Source organism: Oryzias melastigma, linkage group LG5 (genome assembly GCF_002922805.2).
Source record: "Oryzias melastigma strain HK-1 linkage group LG5, ASM292280v2, whole genome shotgun sequence".
In the NCBI taxonomy this organism is placed as follows: Eukaryota; Metazoa; Chordata; class Actinopteri; order Beloniformes; family Adrianichthyidae; genus Oryzias; species Oryzias melastigma.
Genome location: NC_050516.1, coordinates 33,837,755 through 33,845,891, shown reverse-complemented (window position 1 = coordinate 33,845,891; position 8,137 = coordinate 33,837,755). Strand labels below are relative to the sequence as shown.

The window sequence follows — 8,137 nt, the reverse complement described above, 5'->3', positions numbered from 1 at the left end:
AAAAGCCGAAAGGAAAAGAAGAAGAAGAAACAGTTTTTAAAAGTTGGAGAACTTGAGTTCCTAGAGGAAACCCACGCAGAAACTTTTAGAACATATATCCACATTGAGAGGAAACCTAAACACTAACCAACAAGCCACTGACCAAGACATTTTTATGTGTCAACAAGACTATTTTGACTTTAGTGTTACAGTGTGACAACTTTGTTATTGAGCTTTCAAAATGTGTAAATGTAAAAACAATATTAGCAAATCTAATCTGAAGAAATATAAGAAAGAATAGTAAAATGGGATTTCACTAAATTGGTATATAGAAATACAGAAAGATAATTGAAGAAACATTTTTAAACAAATAATAAACAGATTACACTTATCACAGTGATCAGGAACCATATAGCAGGGAACATTTTTAAGCAAGGGTTCTCAGACTTCCGACTTATGTGCCATTTCCTATTGGGAAAAACATTGACATTTGTATTTTGTTATAGAGAAAGCATCCAAAGTGAATCTAAGTTGCTGACACGATGCTGAAGTTGGCTTCCGATTCGCGAGAGCATTCCACTGTATTTTTCACATTCCGACCACCTAATAAAAGGTCCTGTTCAAAAACTACTGCACCTAGACAGCTCAAACCTGGATTAAATTGTGCTTTAGATAGTAAAGAATATATGAAACACAGTTTCTGATTCGTGAAAGCTTTTACTGATTTGTGAAAAAGTGAAATAGGACGATTTGATCACATTTTTTGTACTCTGACCACCTAAGAACAGGTCTTGTTCAAAAACTGTGGCACCTAGACAGCTCAAACCTGGATTAAAATGATCCCATTTCACATTTTCACAAATCAATAAAAGCTTTTACAGATCAGAAACTGTGTTTGATGTCATCTTTATTATTCAAAGCACAATTTAATCCAGGTTTGAGATGTCTAGGTGCCACTGTTTTTGAACAGGACCTGTTCTTTCATGGTCAGAGTACAAAAAAATGCAATAAAATCATCATCCTATTTCACAAATCAGTAAAAGCTTTCACAAATCAGAAAGTATGTTTGATGTAGGCACGCGCGTAAGTGCAGCTTCGGCGCCGGAACTTTCTGCCAGACCTGATGTTCGGCCTGTTTGCGAGGCTGCAGCATTCTCTCCTTCTTAGAACGAGCGTGACTAAACCGGTAGATAGTATACATGCAAGCACTTATACTATATATACTATTAACATACTAATATACTTCTTATATTATAGTCCAAAATTTTTTTCTTTAACCTACTTTTGGAATTTTTTCAATCCGTGCAGTACAAGGTAGGAAATTTTCCAACCGAAAATTGCAGTTCACAAAAACACTCTTCACCTTTAAAAAAGAAGTTAGTTGTCGTCTAATTTTGCCATTAGTCGATTACTGTTGATTTATTCTTCATATACTGTAATTTCCATGAGAAAAAAAACAATTAGCAGGTACTGTTTTTTAATTCGCAAGCCTCCGTGTCTAAGAATTGAATGCTGGAGCATGAGGTCACGTGACTGAATCTAGCAAGCTGATTGGCTGCAAGCATTGTCTACAAGCATACAGGAGCAGATTTCTGTACGATTATTTAATAATATGGAAATTAATATTGATTTAATACTAAATTTGTGACTTAATTCTTGTAGTTCGCTTGATTAGCTTTCCGAAAATACCCTCCTTTCGTGGATTGGACAAATAATGAAAAAGTTACGACAATTTAAAGACTGATCACAAAAATGTCACTGATTTGCTGATTAGTCAGGAATAAAATTATACCCTACTTTTGATCACTTAACGTGGCATAACTTTCTCATTCTTTGAGCAATCTTAATGATCTTTATACAGTTGGAATGGTCTCATTCAGCCCTTTCCAGTAATATAAATATCAGAGCAACTGACCTAATTTCAAATTTGTCCCATACCTATTTGTTGTAATCTTTATTATTTAAAGCCCAATTTAATCCAGGTTTGAGCTGTCTAGGTGCAGTAGTTTTTAAACAGGACCTTTTCTTAGGTGGTCGGAGTGTGAAAAATACAGTGGAATGCTCTCGCGAATCGGAAGCTGTGATTTGGAACAATTACGTCAAATAATTTTAAAGTTATTGAAAAAAAAAATGTTGAAGGTCCCTAACAATGACCAGAGCGAATGTCTGCCGAATATCCAATATCCAACTAACTTCACCTCGGTTTCTAACTTTAGCGCACATTTTCAACGTCCTGTTTTTGGCAGCACAATGCTAACACTGCGGTCAAGTGAGCCGCTGTTCGTTTTTCCGTGGTCAAATCAGCCCTCATTGGATTTTTTCTGCGAGTTTCATACAAGACTTACGGTAGCATGTTCATGCTCGCTGGAAAATCCTGGAGACTCCGTAGAAAACATTATATTTTTACTCCTCATAAATCCAATCACATTATTTTTTATGCATGTGATGTTTATTAGAAAAAACTGTGCATTACTTTTTTTTTAAATCAATCTCAAAATCTCTTGTATTAGTGAAATAAAATGGTTTAATTCTGGCTGTGAATTCATCCCAATCATCAATGTATTTCATTATAAATCCGTCACAGACATACTTAGTCCTCAATACCAATTTCCATCCATCTTCTTGACCGCTTCATCCCTTTCGGGGTCGCGGGGGTGCCGGAGCCTATCCCGGCTACTGATGGGCGAAGGCGGGGTACACCCTGGACAGGTCGCCAGTCTGTCACAGGGCCTCAATCACACACACATACACTCTCACATTCACACCTAGGGACAATTAAGAGTCACCAATGAACCTATGAAGCATGTTTTTGGACGGTGGGAGGAAGCCGGAGTCCTCGGTGAAAACCCACGCATGCACAGGGAGAACATGCAAACTCCACACAGAAAGGTCCCAGCCGGGATTTGAACCGGGGCCTTCTCGCTGTGAGGCAAGAGCGCTTACCACTGCGCCACCGTGCAGCCCCTCAATAGAAATTTTCTCCTAAAAATCTAAAACATTTTTATTGTATAGTTTTTCAGAAAAAATACATCAAAAATGCCATATAAGGTCTAATCTTTACATCATTTGGCTGACTTTGGGTGGAACTAACTCCTCAGTTTTAATTTAGTACTTCACCATTCCTCCACAGACCTCCTTAGTACTTTAATGAGTACTACTCCTGAAAGTATGAAGCATTTTTACTGTTTACTTTTTGAGTAAAGTACATCTGAAATACTATGAAAAGTGTAACTTTTTATTCAATTGGCTGACTTTGGGTGGGACTAATTCCTGTGTTTCAACTTAGTACTTCACCATTCCTTTACAGACATCCTTAGTACTTCAATGAGTACTACTCCTGAAAATCTGAAGCATTTTTACTGTTTACTTTTTGAGTAAAGTACATCTGAAATACTATGAAAAGTGTAACTTTTTATTCAATTGGCTGACTTTGGGTGGGACTAATTCCTGTGTTTCAACTTAGTACTTCACCATTCCTTTACAGACCTCCTTAGTACTTCAATGAGTACTACTCCTGAAAGTATGAAGCATTTTTACTGTATACTTTTTGAGTAAATTACATCTGAAATACTATGAAACGTGTAACCCTTTTATTCAATTGGCTGACTTTGGGTGGGACTAATTCCTCAGTTTCAATTTAGTACTTCACCATTCCTTCACACACCTCCTTAGTACTTCAATGAGTATTACTCCTGAAAATCTGAAGCATTTTTACTGTTTACTTTTTGAGTAAAGTACATCTGAAATACTATGAAAAGTGTCATTTTTTAGTCAATTGGCTGACTTTGAGTGGGACTAATTCCTGTGTTTCAATTTAGTACTTCACCATTCCTTTACGTACCCCTTTAGTACTTCAGTGAGCACTACTCCTGAAAATATGAAGCATTTTTACTGTGTACTTTTTGAGAAAAGTACATCTGAAATACTATAAAAAGTGTAACTTTTAGATCATTTGGCTGACTTTGGGTGGAACTAATTCCTGTGTTTCAATTTAGTACTTCACCATTCCTATTCAGACCTCCTTAGTACTTCATGGAGTACTACTCCTGAAAATATGAAGCATTTTTACTGTATACTTTTTGAGTAATGTACATCTGAAATACTATGAAAAGTGTCATTTTTTATTCAATTGGCTGACTGAGTGGGACTAATTCCTCAGTTTCAATTTAGTACTTCACCATTCCTTTACGAACCTCCTTAGTACTTCAGTGAGTACTACTCCTGAAAGTATGAAGCATTATTACTGTATAATTTTTGAGAAAAGTACATCTGAAATACTATGAAAAGTGTAACTTTCACTTTTTGTAGTATTTCAGATGTACTTTTTTCAAAAAGTATACAGTAAAAATGCTTCAGATTTTAAGGAATAGTACTCCATGAAGTACTAAGGAGGTCTGAACAGGAATGGTGAAGTACTAAATTGAAACACAGGAATTAGTCCCACCTGAAGTCAGCCAAATGATTAAAAAGTTACTCTTTTTATAATATTTCAGATGTACTTTTCTCAAAAAGTATACAGTAGAAATGCTTCATACTTTCAGGAGTAGTACTCACTGAAGTACTAAAGAGGGTTGTAAAGGAATGGTGAAGTACTAAATTAAAACTGAGGAATTAGTCCCACCCAAACTCAGCCAACTAAATAAAACATTACACTTTTCATAGTATTTCAGATGTACTTTTCTCAAAAAGTATACAGTAAAAATAATTCATATTTTTAGGAGTAGTACTCATTGAAGTACTAAGGAGGTCTGTAAAGGAATGGTGAAGTACTAAATTGAAACTGAGGAATTAGTCCCACCCAAAGTAAACCAAATTATCTAAAAGTTACACTTTTCATAGTATTTCAGATGTAATTTACTCAAAAAATATACAGTAAAAATGCTTCAGATTTTCAGTAGTAGTACTCACTGAAGTACTAAGGAGGTCTGTGGAGGAATGGTGAAGTACTAAATTAAAACTGAGGAATTAGTCCCACCCAAACTCAGCCAACTAAATAAAACATTACAATTTTCATAGTATTTCAGATGTACTTTACTCAAAAAGTATACAGTAAAAATAATTCATATTTTTAGGAGTAGTACTCATTGAAGTACTAAAGAGGGTTGTAAAGGAATGGTGAAGTACTAAATTAAAACTGAGGAATTAGTCCCACCCAAACTCAGCCAACTAAATAAAACATTACACTTTCTATAGTATTTCAGATGTACTTTACTCAAAAAGTATACAGTAAGAATAATTCATATTTTTAGGAGTAGTACTCATTGAAGTACTAAGGAGGTCTGTAAAGGAATGGTGAAGTACTAAATTGAAACACAGGACTTAGTTCCACCCAAAGTCAGCCAATTGAATAAAAAGGTTACACTTTTTATAGTATTTAAGATGTACTTTACTCAAAACGTATACAGTAAAAATGCTTCATATTTTCAGGAGTAGTACTCATTAAAGTACTAAGGAGGTCTGTGGAGGAATGGTGAAGTACTAAATTGAAACTGAGGAATTAGTCCCACCCAAAGTCAGCCAATTGAATAAAAAGCTTACACGTTTCATAGTATTTCAGATGTACTTTTCTCAAAAAGTATACAGTAAAAGTGCTTCATACTTTCTCGAGTTGTACTCACTGAAGTACCAAGGACGTCTGTAAAGGAATGGTGAAGTACTAAATTGAAACTGAGGAATTAGTCCTACCCAAAGTCAGCCAATTGAATAAAAAATTACACTTTTCATAGTATTTCAGATGTACTTTATTCAAAAAGTATACAGTAAAAATGCTTCAGATTTTCAGGAGTAGTACTCACTGAAGTGCTAAGGAGGTCTGTGGAGGAATGGTTAAGTACTAAATTGAAACACAGGAATTAGTCCCACCCAAAGTCAGCCAATTGAATAAAAAGTTACACTTTTTATAGTATTTCAGATGTACTTTACTCAAAAAGTATACAGTAAAAATGCTTCATATTTTTAGGAGAAGTACTTAATGAAGTACTAAGGAGGTCTGAACAGAAATGGTGAAGTACTAAATTGAATCTGAGGAATTAGTTCCACCCAAATTCAGCCAACTAAATAAAAAAATACACTTTTTATAGTATTTCAGATGTGATTTACTCAAAAAATATACAGTAAAAATGCTTCAGATTTTCAGGAGTAGTACTCATTGAAGGAATAAGGAGGTCTGTGGAGGAATGGTAAAGTACTAAATTGAAACACAGGAATTATTCCCACCCAAATTCAGCCAAATGATTAAAAAGTTACACTTTTTATAGTATTTCAGATGTACTTTTCTCAAAAAGTTTACAGTTAAAAAACTTCATACTTTCAGGAGTAGTACTCACTGAAGTACTAAGGAGGTTCGTAAAGGAATGGTGAAGTACTAAATTGAAACACAGGAGTTAGTCCAACCCCAAAGTCAGCCAATTGAATAAAAAATTACACTTTTCATAGTATTTCAGATGTACTTTACTCAAAAAGTATACAGTAAAAATGCTTCATATTTTTAGGAGAAGTACTTAATGAAGTACTAAGGAGGTCGGAATAGGAATGGTGAAGTACTAAATTGAAACACAGGAATTAGCCCCACCCAAAGTCAGCCAATTGAATAAAAAGTTACACTTTTCATAGTATTTCAGATGTACTTTATTCAAAAAGTATACAGTAAAAAAGCTTCAGATTTTTAGGAGTAATACTCATTGAAGTACTAAGGAGGTCTGTGGAGGAATGGTGAAGTACTAAATTAAAACTGAGGAGTTAGTTCCACCCAAAGTCAGCCAAATGATGTAAAGATTAGACCTTATATGGCATTTTTGATGTATTTTTTCTGAAAAACTATACAATAAAATTTTTTTAGATTTTTAGGAGAAAATTTCTATTGAGGACTAAGTAGGTCTGTGACGGATTTATAATGAAATACATTGATGATTGGGATGAATTCACAGCCAGAATTAAACAATTTTATTTCACTAATACAAGAGATTTTGAGATTTTTTTTTTAAGTAATGCACAGTTTTTTTCTAATAAACATCACATACATAAAAAGTAATGTGAATGCATTTATGAGGAGTAGAAATATAATGTTTTCTACGGAGTCTCCAGGATTTTCCAGCGAGCACGAACATGCTACCGTAAGTCTTGTATGAAACTCGCAGAAAAAATCCAATGAGGGCTGATTTGACCACGGAAAACGAACAGCGGCTCACTTGACCGCAGTATGCTAACAGATGCTACGAGGTTAGCATACCAAAACAACCGTCCGCCAAAAGTCCGGTGTTTGATAAATGACATTTATGAAGCGTACCTTTATTTGTGAGTTTCTCCGTACTGAAATCCTTCACTCCAGACAGCCTACTTCGATCTTAGAGCCTTTACGGAGCAACACCGGGCATGATAGCAACCATCCGAGAATGATGGGACAGTGTGCTCTGATTGGAGGCGGATGGGATGCTCCATCCTGATTGGCCCAACCTAGAAATGGGCGCGGAGTGAGACGGAAGTTCGGTTATTACAAAGTAGCTAAAACTGCTACTATGTTATGTTTTTTAAGGTCATCCTCCCATCCCTCAATTTTAGCAGGCAACGGAATTGTTACGTCGCCCATTTTAAGACACGACAGCTGGTTTTCCCACATTTATATGTAGTTATAGATCCAAAACAAAATGAATTGCGCTGTCAGCTCTACAGTTGTAATGTAAATAAATGAGAATTCCGGCGTCTACCAGAGGTTTCACACATAATTCGCGGAAAGGCTTGTGGGGGCTAGGAATTAGGTGGATATGGCGGTGTGAAACTGAAAATGACAATACAGAGCAAGTTCCACAAAAAATGTACAAATTCTAAATAAATTTTCTCAACAAACATCTCAATAAATCATGTACTTACAGGGAATGCCCTTTTTTGAACTTTTAATCCGTCCGACAAAATACAAAATGTCGTACAAATATCTGACCCGCTGAATCAACGGCCAACTGCTGCGGCTCGCGCTCTGAGCGTTCCGTGCTAGAGTGCTTCTTAAAGGGGCAGTACACAAACATTTGACTTGCCCAAAAGACAGTTCTTAAAGGGGAAGTTGAAACATTAAATAAAAAAGTTAAAACAAAAACCATCACGAAAAAAAAGAAATATAGACCATGAGGGTTTTTTATTTAAGTGAAGACCCGTTAACTTTATTCCA

At 35.4% G+C, this 8,137-nt stretch overlaps 1 long non-coding RNA gene across 3 annotated transcripts in view; it reads right to left on the bottom strand.

Annotated features, from left to right (window-relative positions):
* Positions 1 to 8,137, bottom strand: part of LOC112144870 — a 31,955-nt gene extending 23,818 nt beyond the window's left edge. For 2 of the 3 annotated variants that reach the window (XR_002918982.2, XR_002918983.2), the window contains exons 1-2: positions 7,846 to 8,137; positions 7,265 to 7,431 (exon numbers count right to left, since the gene is read on the bottom strand). This is a non-coding gene — a long non-coding RNA (uncharacterized LOC112144870). The remainder of the gene's footprint in view (positions 1 to 7,264; positions 7,432 to 7,845) is intronic. The other variant, XR_004947931.1, reaches the window with a different exon arrangement.